Consider the following 15,827-nt stretch of genomic DNA (forward strand, 5'->3'; position numbering starts at 1 on the left):
TGAGTGATGCAGGTTAGTTTAGAGTTGCCTATATGCTCTATGATGTGTCATAACATGCATTCTGAGGCTTTATGTTGTTGGCAGTTCTTGAAGGCAAGCTTGTGTTCGTACTGAAGTTGAATGAGTGTGTAATTGTTAAAGGGAGAAAGTTGGAGAGAATGAGCATCACGCTTATGAATGAAGCCCTACCTTATGCCAAGCAATCTTGCAGTTTGAGTGAAGCGACAAAGCCCTCTTTTAGTGTGCAATCAGAGAAGGATATATGGTGGCTTGGTGCAATTGAAGTTCCGAAAGAGACACATGAAGTCCTTGCATGGATTTTCAGTAGAATCCCATGGGTCACAGAGGTCATTAAAGCTCAAATAAATGGTGAGAAGCTCATGGTTCCAGGACGTGGGGAGTTTGATGCTGAATGGCATTTAGGTGGTGATCTAAAGACCATAAAGTGCATGCTTGGATGCAAACAAGGTGCAAATTCTTTACTTCCCTGTCCATTCTGTACGAAAGGGCACAAGACAAGTCGAGCAACTCAAGTGGAAGGTCAGGACAAAGATAATGATGACCATATAAATAGGGAGTGGCAAACTTCGGTTCTTTCATGTGATATGCTGCAGGTGCCCAATAGGGATAGCAAAGATCCTGGGTGGAACCCCATAATTCCCTTCTCCCTCAAAAATGTTCACTTTTGTACATTGCATGCGTTTATGCAAATATTTGATAGGATCCTAAAGCATCACATTGAATATGCTTTCACAATGAAGCCCCTTCAAGGGTGAAAAGACTCCTTGCAGGGGGTGGAGACGCTGCTTAATGAGATTGGATGTCACCGATCAAGGGTGAACATTGTAGCAGAGACTTGTAGGGAGAAGACATATGAGGTGGCAAAGAAGGTTTCCATGAATGGAGCCAAAGCACGTCGATTTTTCAAGAAGATCTCAAAGTCTCCAATGCAGGTATCCAAGGCAAGTGTCGATCTAGCAAGTGAGAAGTGGTGGAAGTTGTGGAACGATTTGTGTTCATGCACGACGGACAAAGATCCCAATGTGGAGGTTGCTCACCAACGCAAGCTAGTATGGTCATCCTTTCAAAAGGTTGTGCAATTAATGAATATTTCAAGCACCACTGCTGAGCAGCGAGAGGAGTTCAAAAAGGTGCTTTATGAATTCAAAAAGGCCACTAAGGGTGGATGGTCTAAAAGCAAGATTACACACTACATGGTTTGTTTTAACGGACTTAATACATATGCAATGTTTGAAAATGCAACTTTTCTATTCGCTTATCTCCTTTTTGGTTGTTTTAGCACATTCTCTATGCGCATGGTGCATACTTCATTGACTGCTATGGTTCTCTTGATATATGGAGTACACAAGGCATGGAGAAGTCCCACTATCGAGAAAAAGGAGTCTACTTCAAGAATACTCGGCATGGTGGTGGTAGTTCACAGTCGAACTACCTCCATTAGATGTTTAATTGGTTTTATAGGCACACCTTTGGGAGAACTCGTACTATTGAGAAAGCAAGAGAATCGATGTTAGCAAAGTAGTTACGCAACGCTTCCCGTACTGCATCATCCGAGAAGTGGAAACGTTCGCGAGCGTCCCTGGGCCATGAAGCTTGGCGTGCAACTAAATATCAAAAAGGCAGCGTTTGGGCGTTGCATCAGCCGTCCGCATGATCCAGGTTTAGTTGTTAAATTCAATTTCTTTATTTGAGTTTCACTCAATTGGTCGCATAGTGTGAAAGGGTCCAAATCTCAAAGAAACCTATTTAAAGGTTGAAGGGGCTCATTTTGTCATTTTCCCTACTAGGTGCAACCATTGCAAGAACAAAACAAATGGCTAGGATTGCATATCCAGAGGGGCCGGATGGCCAACGACTCAAAGGTACAGCAACAGAAGCTGGAACTTTACAAGCTCAAGGTGAAGTCCACAGAGAAGAAGCTGGAGCTTCAAATCAGCATGGCCAGTCCTCTACAGCAGCAAAAGAGAGACGGAAGCATCGCCTTGTTGTCTATTCATCGGACTCCAACAATTCTGATGGCAACAAGGAGGATGAGAGCGACCAAGGCAAAGAAACAAATAGCCAAAAGCAACCGTCAGAAGGCTCCGAAGAGACGCAAATGGATGAAGATGCCCCATGGGTTGGCGTCCAAATACAAACTTACCAGGCTCACATGTCTATTGGGGGTAAGACACTTCCTAAAGGGAGTGGACCTACACCATCACATCCGGTCAATAGTGAAGAGCACGAATCAGATGGAGAGTGGGTGGAATCAGATTATGAGGTGTTGGAAGTGCCTGTGCAGAAAAAAAAGAGACAGAGCATTGTCTACAAGAAGAGGAAGCAAGCTGCCCCAACTCATGCCAAAAATGCACCTCCACGTCGACCTAAGAAGGTACGAAAGCTCAACCGTGCTTTTGCGGAATTCGACACTATCAAAAGAGCACCGAGCTCTTGATTCGGAGGGCCCCTTTTGCAACACTATGCAGGGAGGTTTTGCAATTGTACAACACTCAGTTTCGGATGGGCGCCGTGGCCAAGAGGCAGTCCAAGAGGCAGCAGAGCAATATTTAACTAGCATATTCGAGGATTCTAACCTCTGTGCCATCCATGCAAAGCGTGTAACCATTATGCCCAAGGATATGCAGCTTGCTCTCCGTTTGCGCCATGAGGAGTAGCTTGTAATTAGGCATCAACCTTTTTTGTATTTACGGAACTCCAAGATTGGGAAGAATTTGAATACAAGCGTCTTTTGATTGTATATTCCACTATGTGCATTGTATTGGGAAGAATTTTAATATAAGCGTCTTTTATTGTATACCCCACTACCCATTGTATTGTTTTAATTATGTACCATGCAATGTAGCAGTGGTTCAAGTTTTGTCTACCTTCTATTGTATGTATGTAGCCATTAGCTTGTTATTGTGAAAAATTGCCTACGTTTAGCACCTTGGCTAAGTGGGGCATGCACTTCCTGATGTAGCCATGCTATGTCACTCACTATTGCATGGCAAAAACATCTACAAAGTGTTGAAAATGGCTTGGAATGCCCCCAAATTGGCTGCCACAAGGGCGCACATTTGGGGCTTCCAGAGACCTATGGATGGACATAATGCGCGCCCTTGTGGCAGTCTTTCCTAGTGCTTTCCAGTGGTTTCTAGAAAATTTTGACAAGCAATAAGTATGTTTTGTTTGCTTCAATGCTTCAAATTAGCATAGATGTTGCTGGCAATCATCCCCCCTTAGTCCATGTCAGTCCTATACTCCAAAAAGGGCTTAGATATCCCCACAAAGTTTACTCTTGTGGTTTGTTAATACAACTTTAGGTATCTGGGCCAAGATGGGCTTAATGTTACCTGGGTATCCATGTCCTCCTGTTTTGCAGCTGGGTATTATTGTGTTGTCACTCTGTTTTATAACTGGATATGCTCCTATACTCCAAAAAGGGCTTAGATATTGCCACATAGTTTACTCTTGTGGTTTGTTAATACAACTTTAGGTATCTAGGGCAAGATGGGCTTAAGGTTACCTGGGTATCCATGTCTTTCTGTTTTGAAACTGGGTATTAATGCCTTGTCACTCTGTTTTGTACCTGGCTATGCTCCTAGATGTGTCCAATTTCATCTGCCACAAGGGCGTGCATTTGCACACTTCATCTGCTGATGGAAAGCCCCAATGCGCGCCCTTGTGGCAGCATATTTTAGGCACTTCCAAGCCCTTTACTAGGCACATACGTAACTTTGGAAGCCTAGATATAACAAAGTATAAATTTTTAAATTGTAATGCCTGCCAAACCCTTAGGTAGTCGTAGCAGAAATTATGGTGCTTCTCATACACAATGGAAGCCCAACATACAAGAAATTCAAAACCTTGCAAGAAAGAGAGTCATAGACAACAAAAAGTAGTTTCATTAAAGAAATCAATGCTTTACTTGATATCCGGCTTTTGCTTTAGGATCTTTCTAATTACAATTTTCTAGCGCTTGGCCTTTTGGGGTGGCTCCCTGTTAAGTAAAGTGGTTGTGATTTCTTGGGTGTCATTAACCCCTACAGCTTCGTTCATGCCGACATGGGCGATAAGGCGCCCGCGAAAGTTTACACCGAAAGTGGATATTGCAAAATCTTTCTTTACAAGCACTACAAGGTTGGCCGTTTGGGCAAGTGTTGTTAAACACAACGCCTTGGAGAGTGAACGAAGAGCAAAAATGTTGTAGCGACCATTGGGAGAGTAGTCGGCATGGACAAACACCACGACACCAGTGGGAAGTGTGCCGAGGTAGTGAGCAAGTGCCGCTTGAGGTCCGAACGACGTCCTCCTCCCCCCTGACCGTTGCGCCCAGGCGTCAACCTCCAGAACATCCTGCAGAACATAGGTTTTCTGAGATATAGCATAGAATTATGATATAACATTAACAAAATCATTTGTAACAATCAATTGTAAGTGAGCATCTATACCTCTTGTCTACGATCCTCGTCATCGGCATCCGGGTGCAAGTAAAGATCCACGCTTGACTTCCCCTTTGGATCAAGCAAAGCAGGTGTTGCAGCAGGTGGTGGTGAATCCACTCTTGCGCGTTTAGCCAAACACATGGCTTGCACGGCCACAAACTCCTCCTCTGAGACCTTGGCCTGCTCGGCCGCTGCCACCTCGGCTTGTGCGATCACCACTGTGTCTGCCAAAGTATTCCCCATGGGCAGTAGGAGATCATCGTCATGGGAGGTGGTGGTATCAAGATCAAACTTGCCATGGGCATCGAGGATGGCGAAACACTCATCCATGCGAAGCTCAAAGGATTTCTCCAGATCGTGCATAAACACAAACTCCTCCCCACCCACCACAATGGAGGAGAAGCGGGTAATCTCTACCTCAGGGATGGCATCCCGAGTGGTGGTTCCTTCTGGCGGTCCCGAGGATGAACCGACTGATGGAGAGGCCTCCAAGAGGCCTTGAATCCCTACAGGGTAGGTCAAGGCAAGCGCCCTCTCCTCTGCGAATGAGTGAATGGCCGCGGGCTTGGGGTCCTTCACATCAGCCAATACCCCGCCGATGTGCAAGTGAGGTAGCACTACGTAAGGTCCTGCTAGGCACTCGTGAAGGAGGAAGATCATTATGTCATGAACAGAGAAAAAAGTGTTTCCGATCCTTCCCTTACGCATTGCTCGTACATCATCAGCTTCAAGCCGCACATATTGTCCGGCAGGTTGTGCTATGGTGGCAAAGCGTGCAAGCCGCTAATGAAATGGCATGTCCTCTTGGTAGATGTGGTGGAGAAGGCCTTCAGGGACCCATTGCCCCGGCTGGTTTGGTAACTCAACAATGAATCTCCCCATGCACGTGGAAATGTATGAAGTAATGTGCTCAAGAGATTGAGAGTGGAGGGTCAAGGTGGTTTCCAAATCGGGTTGGGTTGTGAAGAATGCTTGAAGCTCAGGGCGATTTGCATGCCCAACCTCAGTAAGGAATGCATCTAAAGCACTAGTAGCAGCCATGTCTTCTCTTTGCGTGATTGGGTATGCTAGGTCTCTCTACAATGCTGGGATGAAAATGGTGAAACGAGGAGGTGGTCCTCCTTATATAGACATATTCCATCTTGAAAAAAACAAAAAATATGCATTTAAAAAATAAATTTACACCACCTTAAAACTCAAGTACAAAATCAAGTACAACACCTTAAAACTTTTCAAAATCTTTACTAAAATATCCAATATATAAACGATTAAAGTTACAAGCCAATTCACTTAGACAAGATGATTTCGTTTGTAGCCCAATCTTTGTAAACAAGCATAGTGGCCTCCATCCGCCTTCCAATCTATACAACCAAAGATTGGCAAGAGTCCAATGCGGATTCACTGCAACCACCTCCACCTCGTTATTGGGCATGCGAACACGAATTTCAAAGGATTGAATATCTTCGGCTGTCAGCTACAAGGGTATCCATTTGCCATGTTTGTGCCTCCACCTCTCATAGCTAAACCGTGCATACAAGGTGCAACTTGCTTTCAAATACCGAAGGCAAAGCTGTGTGGGGGACACATTGCACTTATAACGGTCACCATCATGCAAACCGTCAACATAGCCCCAATTGACACCTAGAATGGGTGTCCATTGCATCTATGTCAAGTTCTTTGCAAACAAACATTGTTGGTGTTTCTACAATCGGCAGAGAGCGGAATGCATGCACAAACAAATGAATGGGGCAATGCCAACTAAGACCCACCGATCTGGTTGCCTTACCAAACTTTAGGGACCCTTGGAAATCTTGCAGCACCTTGCGCTTGAAAGAAAGCAAAGCCCAATGGTCTGGAGTTGGCCATTCTGCACTCTACATTGAGGGTGTCTCCACGGCTTCTAACCTACCATAGCTTTGGCTTGACTTCAAATTAGGAAACATAAGCTCCCCAATGTGAGCATGCACAACCATGAACGTGCCTAAGAGGCACTCAAGCGGCTCCTCCTCAACTAAGCTGGATGGAAAAACATCTTTACAAATGCCCTTAGTTAAACATAATGATCACATAAATGTAAACATGACATATGCATGGGATAGCTAAAGCATGAAAACTTACAATGAGGTGAAAATTGAGTAGAAGCTCTCTTGAGGTGGAGCTGAGCTGCACTGTAGACGTGTTGCATGATGGCCACCATTCCGGACTTTGTTTCTTTGAATGCCAATAGCCAGCCCTTCTAATGACGTTCCAATACGCCTCGACACCGTACGCGATGAGGTCCAGCACGTGACGGTTGCATGTAGATCCATTCACCCTTCTTGAACACTTGTGGGATCCATACCCCCTCTGAGTCTTTTGTGTTGTGCAACACAATCTCCTCTATCTCTGGTTTGGGCCGTCTATGTGTGGACATGCTTGGGAAGTTAGGCTTAGGAAGGGATTTGAAAGAGTTGAGTAATGTGGAGAGAGAATGAGGAGCTGAGGGGAGGGTGAGGTGAGTTGCCTATGGTGGCTATGGTGGCTTCAACAGTGGAGATAGAGAAAGAGAGGAGGAGTGAGAGGTAGAGAGGATAGTGGAGCTGTGGGCTATGGAGTGTGGGACTGTAGAGGGTTGATGGAGGTGTGAGAGAAGGGGGAGCTATGGAGAGAGAAAAAGAGAGTGGTGGAAAGCTTTTGGCTATGGCTGCCTTGACTGTAGAGAGAGAATGGGAGGAGGGAGAAGAGGGAGAGTGTGGGAGAGAAAAGTAATGAGGGAGAGAGAGAAAAGTGGATTTTGGGGGGGAAAATTGACTTTTTTAAGTTAGTTTATATTTTGGGGCAGTTTTGGAGGCAAATGGATCAACTTTGGAACTTTAAATTTTTTTTCAATTTTTAGGGTTTTTAAGCATGCGCGTTTTTTTTGGGGGGGTCCCTCCCTCTTTTATGACACCTCTCTCGTCCTATTTACCCCCCCCCCCCCCCCCCCCTCTAGCCTACCTCCCACCTCTCTCTAAGAACCAAGCATTGAAGAGGGAGACAATTAGGCTGCACCCCTACCATTCCTCCCCCTCTAGGTGATATCCCAAGATCCTTCTCATTGGTTCTCCCTTAATCCTTCACTAATCAAAAAGGCCCAAGGAGAGTCCATATTTTTCCTAATGGTGAAGGACTCTTCTTATGATAACATTGTTACTATTCTCTCTAATAAAGATGGTCTTGATTTCCACCAAGCCTGCATGTCTTTAATTGAATACTCTCAACGTCAAGAACATCGTAATGCTGGTCACGATACAGCTATGATTTCACAAGAGGATATTGAGTCACAATAGATGGAACGTGCTTTTTATGCTCGAAGGCGTCCATTTCAAAGAGAAAACCGCAGAGGTGGCCATCGCGGTAATATTTTCTCTCGTCTCAAATTTCCGAATAAGCAATGTTCTTACTGCAACAGAAATGGCCATACTAAAGATGATTGTTGGGCACGTCAATATGATGAAGAACACAATATTACCACAAAACAACCATGTTTATCTAGAGACTCTTCTTCTTCTTCTTGTGAATATTGTGGACGATTTGATCATCCCACTCATATGTGCTATAAGCGTCGATTCGACACAGATCAGAATAGAGCATATGCTACTGAACATTGAAACAACATTGTACTAGAAACAAGCTGCGTCCTATGTTCAGTTGCTCCAGACAGAATACTTCATGTACGTGATGGATCACTTTTTATTGTCGATTCTGGTGCTACAGGAAATATGACATATCAGTCTAAGTGGCTCCATAACTATCATCCATTGCCAGTTCAACGTGTTGTTTATCTTGCTGATGATACTACTTGTCAAGTAAAGGGTATTGGAGACTTATATCTTGGTACCTTATCTTCTTCCACTCGAATTTTGCGAAGAGTATTACATGTACCAGATCTTCAACGTAATCTTCTTTCAGTTGCTAGACTTGTTGATCTTGGTCTGTTTGTTGGATTTGATCATACCAAATGCCGAATTGAGAAAGATGGATAGACTATAGCCATTGCTCCTCGAAACGGTAATTTGTTTGAACTCTCTCTCAACGATGCTGTAGCAAATGTTGTTACTTCTCCAAGTGATCATGATTGCAAAGTATGGCATCACCGTTTTGTTCCTGCTGATTTCTCAAAACTCCTTGATCTTCAACGTCGTGACCTTGTTCATCGCATGGATCTTAAAGCCCATCCCCATATGGGAATTTTTGAATTTTGTGCTCTTGGGAAACACAATCGTAAACCCTTTCCTCTTTCAAATACAACTCATTCTCATGACATATTGGATCTTGTTCATACTGATATATGTGGACCTCTACCTTCTTCGAGATCACAATATCGCTACTTCATTACTTTCATTGATGATTTCTCAAGGTATACGACTGTATTTCTACTTAGACAAAAATCTGAAGCCTTATCTGTTTTCAAACAATTCCACAAGGTTGCGGAACATCAAACTGGTCGTCGCCTTAAGAAGCTTCGTAGCGACAATGGAGGCGAATATGTTTCTCGAGAGTTTGTGAGTTACTGTGCTGACAGTGGAATTCATCATGAACACACTATTCCATATTCGCCTCAACAGAACGGTGTTGCTGAATGAAAGAATCGCACTATTCTCAATGTTGTAAGTATCAAGCCAAGGGCAGGGCCAAGGGCCAGGACGGACATGCGATCAAGGGGCGCTATCTTTAGAGGCTAGGAGTCTATAAATAGCATGGCTGGGTGGAGATTAGCATGTCTGTTCCCCTGACCTTACACTAGTATCAGAGCTGAGGGGAGAAGGGGGAGGAAGAAATAGGCATGGAGGCCATGGATCTTCGTTCTCTCTCTCTCTCTCTCTCTCTCTCTCTCTCTCTCTCTCTCTCTCTCTCTCTCTCTCTCTCTCTCTCTCTCTCTCTCTCTCTCTCTCTCTCTCTCTCTCTCTTTGCGGTTCATGGAAGCTCGCCCTCCTTTCGGCGAAGAAGGAGCAGCATGGCAGAGTCCTTTCATGAATGCATGGCAAGGTCGTGCTGCAAGAAGGCCATGGCAGAGAGGGAAAGCAAAGGAAGGCATGGCTCTTTGGCTTTTATCTCTCTCTCATCTTCAACTGGGCATGGCGAGATTTCTCGGCACAGAGAACCGTGGGCAACAACCCTAGCATGGACGAGGGTGTGTCGACGACCTTCACCAAATCTGTCGAGAGCAGGATCAGTGGACGCGCGCTGGCCTGTGGGTGATTTCTCGTCACAGTAGTATAGGCTACCGAATGCAGCTCTGCGTGCTACCTTCTCCATCGACATCGCGCAGATCTGCAGCACGCCATAGCTTCATTTAGAATCTTGGTTTCATATTAGGCAGCAGTTTTTTTTTGTCCATCTAATTGGGCAAGGGACGTTCCCACCACCTACCTATTGGCCACTTATGTTGGCTTTGACCGTGGCCCTCCAAGGGAAGCCATGCGTGGGGTAGAACAAGGGGAGGCTCAACCAAAATTTTATGCATAGCTTGCACAAAAATTTTCCAGTTGGAGAAAACTCTCGATGGTGATTTTTTCGACCTCCCAAAACCTCTCCATGACGAGATTGACAGCGGAGTCCACGGCATGCATGCAGAGCGGTGCTCGGGAAGCAAGGCTTCCAGTTCGCCATGATGCTAGGGAAACAAGGTTTCTACCTAGCGCATGCCGATTGTTTTTGAAAGGACTCCGGCAAACTCCTAGATTCAAGCAGTACCAAGTTTGGTACAGATTTGGTGACACCGGACTCGACAATTTATGGATCCCATGGGAGAGATCCAGCATCATCCACAACAAGGCCGGGAGTTGGCATCTTGGAGAGGATTCAAGGTGCATCCGCTAACGCTCCAGGTATCTTTGTTTATGTTTTGGCATTACTTTTTGCATTCTTTTTACAATCATTTGCACTTTGTTTGGTTTTGTGAATTCCTATTGGTGCAATGGTTTCCACCCAAGAGATAGGTAGAATTTATCAAGCAAGGCTTAAATGATTCTACAAAAACACTCATAGAGCTCGGCATGGCCGGTGCACACTTTGTGTCCCACCACTAGAGCATTGAAGATGCTCACAAGATTCCAAATTGGTTGCAAATCGGAGAAGGCCCTTGACAGCATGAAGTAGGGTAATTATTGAGCAAATTGCTTGATAATTATCGCATTCAATGGAATGAAGGATCACGGTTATTATTCATAGCGCTAATCAGGTATGCGATGCATAATTTGCACATGGTCTCTTTTTTTTGCATTACATTTACAATTCGACAAGGTCGATCATGCGAGATTTCTGGGAGCACGGCCCCATTGGATGCATACTCATTTCCAAGCCATTGCAACTTGCTAGGAGCAGGCAATATGGGTACATGAAGCATCGTGGAACAAACATTGGCATTCACAGCTAGGAGCGAGATGCAACGTTGCCACCATATGAATTTTCACACTGCGAACTTGTCAAGCAAAGGTTGCTTTGATCAAGCAGTATCGGACAATCACAGACATTGGATAGTTCCGCTGTAGCTGATATCTCTCTCATTGTCGAGAAATCTTATGATTCTCAATTAGTAGCAAAATTTGGCAAGGCCAATTCTCTATGCAATTTTGACAAGGTCAATCTTTTTCTGCTCGGATATATGTGTGTCATCAAGAGAATCTTTTAGCTATGAGCTTTCAGGTTACATTCTTGTCTCATCCAATTGATGAATTTAAGTAAAGCAAGGCTTCCATTTATGCATCTTGCATTGAGACTCCCCACATTTGGTATATGCTAAGAGCATATAAACTAGGGAAGGATTTACCAATTTCCTTGCATTGTTATTTCATTACATGCACAAAATATGTATATGACACACACGCCAACTCTCTCTCGCACAGCAGCATAGGCTACGAGCCTGATGGGAATGAGTTTCTCCATCACGCGTCCAGGAAAACTGGCTACAGCACGATAACCAGGTTAGCCAAATTTTAAAATTGTTTATTTTGCATGTTTTCATGTTTACTTTGGAACATGTTGTTTGTCGCGGAAAACACAGTGCTTTGCTAATTCGACATGAAGCAAGGCTTCTCCTGCGTGCCATGCTACTGCCCATTGCTTTGGCATCAAGGGTTTAGGAAACTGAAGGGCTTACAATTCTGCATGCATGGCATGCTAACCGGGTGGCATGAATTCCACCGATTCATGGATTACGCTTCTGCTATCACACTCACAACTGTGTCAAGGACAGACTAAGTAATGGATTGTTTAATGTGTTTTTTGGTTGTGGTCAACACAACAACACTGAAAAGAACCAAAAATTTGGACTTGATTCCCAGGCAAGGTGCCAATGCCAAGTCATCCTCATACAATCACAACCCTGCAAGGCAGGTAGATCAAGATGTGGTTGTGTTTTTCTGTTATCTCTCTCAATGAACGAGTCACACCGGAAAACTGTGGAATGCCTATACGATAAGCTACAAGTCAGACATAAGATGCATAAGAGCACACAACTTGGGCACACACTCTAAAAACTTAAGGAAAGTTCCTCAGCCTAGCATGTCTCTAGTTCTCTCTCTCTTTAAGGGAAACATGAAAATCTTCCGAGAAGCTTTTGATATGTGTTTTGCTCGTGAGTCAGCCTAATCCAAGGTGCTTCAACTCTCAGCTATAAATCGACTAAGACGCCATCCAACTTAGTTTTCATCGGTTTGTCGATTGAACACTAACTGACATAAGGGCTATGAGCCACACAGGCTAAGAGCCATTGTCAGACCTAGGGTAAGATCCTAATGCTCACATTCTTTGGGTGCTTGTTTTCAAGAGTGAACAGATCTACCCAAGGAAGTATACATCGACATTAATGGACAAGCAAGGGTCTTGTCATTCAGGATGTTTACAGTGTCATTTTTGCACTACATGATTTCAGTGAGACACTCAAGTTGAGTTTTTGATAAATCTTTAACCCAACAGCCTCCTTGAGGCTTGAACCCACAACCCACATGTTAGTCTCTGACGTCTAACCATTGTGATGTTTTTGATAAATCTTCAACTCATAGCAGCTGATCTATACAAGGAAGTATAGATGCAGTAATCAGTTGTGACAGCATGGCTGTCCACCAGAGCTAGGCAGTCCACTTGTGTGGATTCCATGTTCTCTCTATAGCACTAAGGAGTGTCTATGGACATATTGTTTTGGGGTACGACCCGGCGGGTGACTGCTACATCACCCCATAGGCATTGAGGATCACAGTTTGATCTCTCCCAGTTAGCCTTTCAAGGAACGAATTTCGCAATCTACCACGCGGTAGTGGACAAATTCAACTTTTGGTTGATTCCAATCAATATGTATATGGTTGACTATGTTGATAACCATTACCTGCTAGTTGAGCAATTTCTACACAAGGTCTTACCAAGTGGTTTGACAACGTAGATTCTATACGGTTGACTATGTTGATAACCGTTACCTGCTAGTTGTGCAGTTTCTACAGAGGGTCTTACCAAGGGGTTTGACTACGTAGATGTTAACCAAAGGGGTTGGATTGCGAGGGCAACACCCACGGTTCCCAGTGCAATGCTGTTTTTTTTTCAGGTAGGAGATGTGCTCCTCTCCGTTTGAATACTGGTAAGTGAACATTACGTTCAAACCTCCAGGTACGCATCTATTAATTTGATGTTATTCCATTTTTTGTATGCTTTGCTTGTTTTTTTTCAAGACGTATAAGTACGAATGTTACAGAGCCATGGCAGGGGCATGTCGGCACAAAGTATTTTGGGCCAAGTGTCCAATCTACCTTTTTGCCTTAGGCTGTTACGAACCTACTTGTAGGGTTCGATTTGGCACATGTTGTCACATGGGATACAACATGGTCTAGGAACTCAAGGAGTTTGGTTTAGCCAGTGTGGAGCATGATAATGAGGGTCCCTCTCACTCGCATCGCAGAGTGTTTGTAGTTACCTCCACACACAAGTACAGCTCGTACTTGATGGATGTCACTTTTCCTGGCATCCTTACTTGAGACATATTCCACATGTGGAGAATATGAGTCTCTAGGACTGACACTGGCGCCCAATTCAAAATGATGGGTCGCGACGAAGTCCCTAGGTGCTGGTCGCATCCGTTCATTATACCAATTGATGCACACAGTATCAGGAACAATTTCAGTGGCCAAAAATTGTCGGGTACTAAGTACAGACTTGTTGTGATTACAAGTGTTGTGAAACCAACTTAACGGAGGGTCGTTTCTACATATAGCAAAGTATGCTACATTCACGAGAATGTATCATGGTTGGTTCCTAAGTGTGACCGGGTTGTCACATTCTATTATGGTCCAACTTTTGCTGCAAAGTATGCTACGTTCATGAGAAGGTCTCATGGTTGGTTCCTAGGTGTGACCGGGTTGTCACATTCTATTATAGTCCAACTTTGTTGCAAGATTTTCACGTAAGTATCGTGGAAAGTCTCGTCATGGAATTGCGGTTTGGATATGTTTGTGTTAAATGCATGCACACTAGGTGTTATGGGCCCTAGCGTTTAACACAAATTTATTTGGAGCGGCATGTAAATCCATGGACTTTATTCTTTCTGCACCCTTTTTCACTGCTAGTGCAATCTCTCTTGCAGATTTAGTATGAGTTTACACCCTGCCATACAAGGTGATGGCTGAGTATGGATGTTAGTGATTGGTTGCTGGAACCTCCAATCTACCTTCAACCTAGTTGGTTGTCTCCATTCCATATCGAGTATATGGCTGGATACTCAATGGTTGAGTCATAGTTTGTCGTCAGTTGTGGAAGACTGTCTGTAAGTGGTTGGGGAAAGTAACTCACTCTTACTGTTGTTATTCATCCCACGTTGGATGGGCAGCTTACAAGTATTCTATTTAGTACTAAAGGATATGCTAAGCGCATACGTTAGTAAACCGTGCTAAAGGATCTGCTAAGAGAATACGTTAGCACAATGCATTCTGAATAGGTGATTCTCTCCTTATTCTAGGATTTGCTTAGGTTAGGTTTTCAACTTTGAACACCTGTTGTGGTGAGGTTGGATACCGATAGTTTCATAAGTCAAGGACTTAGTAGGTGTGATGACAGAGTATGTTGGCATGTAACCTTTGTGAGGGGTGAACATGTGGTTCTGTGTGTTCCAAAATGTTCAGAAGTCTGACATGAGGACACTCCCTATTCTATCTTTCAGTAGCTATGAGCTTTTCAAGATACTCACATGAGTTATCGTGAGTTACCATTTAGATACAAGTGGTTGCAAAAGGACAACAATGTTGAAAATCAAGATGTTGCTCTTGGTTTCATTGAACCTCCTCACTGCACCAGGTATCGGTCATATGGACAATTGGCCCGTGTAGAGGATGCCAATAAGGAAAACATCAGTGTTCTTACGAAGATACTACCACTTGTGTTTTCGAGGACGAAAACGCTTGTCCAAGGGGGGAGTAATGTCAGGCCAAGGTCAAGGACGGACATGTGGTCAAGGGGCGCTATCTTTAGAGGCTAGGAGTCTATAAATAACATGGCTGGGTGGAGATTAGCATGTCAGCTTCTCTCACCTTACAGTAAAATGTATGCTGATTCATTCTGGCTTATCTCATGTTTTTTGCGCTGAAGCTACTTTTACAGCAGTATTTATTCAGAATCATCTTCCTACTACTGCACCCTCCGGTAAGATACCCATCACAGCATGGACAGGTGACATTCCTTCTGTATCTCATTTTCGAACCTTTGGATGTATTGCTTATATTCATGTTCCCAAAGAAACACGAACAAAGCTTGATGCTCCTAGTCTTAAAGTTATTTTTATTGGATATTCTGACACTTCCAAAGGCTACAAATTCTATGACCCTTCCTCCAAGAAAGTAATTGTGAATCGTGATGCTACTTTTAACGAACAACTTATGGGAGGCTCATGGTCCATGGATGATTCTGATGATACTAAATCATTGCTTCATGCTTTTCCATTTCTTTCAGAAGATGAAACTCTTCCTATAGAGAAACTTTCCTCTTCACAACCATCCATTCCGAATGTTGCCAATGATGATATTGATATTTTTGTTGATCTACCCATTGATTTTGAACATGGCTTGTGTCATGTTTATGATGACGATATTGCTGATAATGATTTTTCTACTTCTGAAGATCCTGTTACTTATGATGAAGCTATCTCTTCACCACAAAAGGATCAATGGCAAGAGGCTATGGAAGCAGAGTACGATTCCCTTATCTCTAAAGGTACATGGATACTAACTGAATTACCTCCTGGTCGTACATCTATTAAATGTAAGTGGGTGTATAAGACAAAAGTGAAAGCAGATAGATCTTTTGACAAGTTTAAGGCGCGTTTAGTTGCAAAAGGTTACTCCCAAGTAGTTTGTGTTGATTATCAAGAGACTTTTTCACCAG

The sequence above is a fragment of the Adiantum capillus-veneris genome, chromosome 4, assembly GCF_014529385.1.
Source record: "Adiantum capillus-veneris isolate H3 chromosome 4, ASM1452938v2, whole genome shotgun sequence".
In the NCBI taxonomy this organism is placed as follows: Eukaryota; Viridiplantae; Streptophyta; class Polypodiopsida; order Polypodiales; family Pteridaceae; genus Adiantum; species Adiantum capillus-veneris.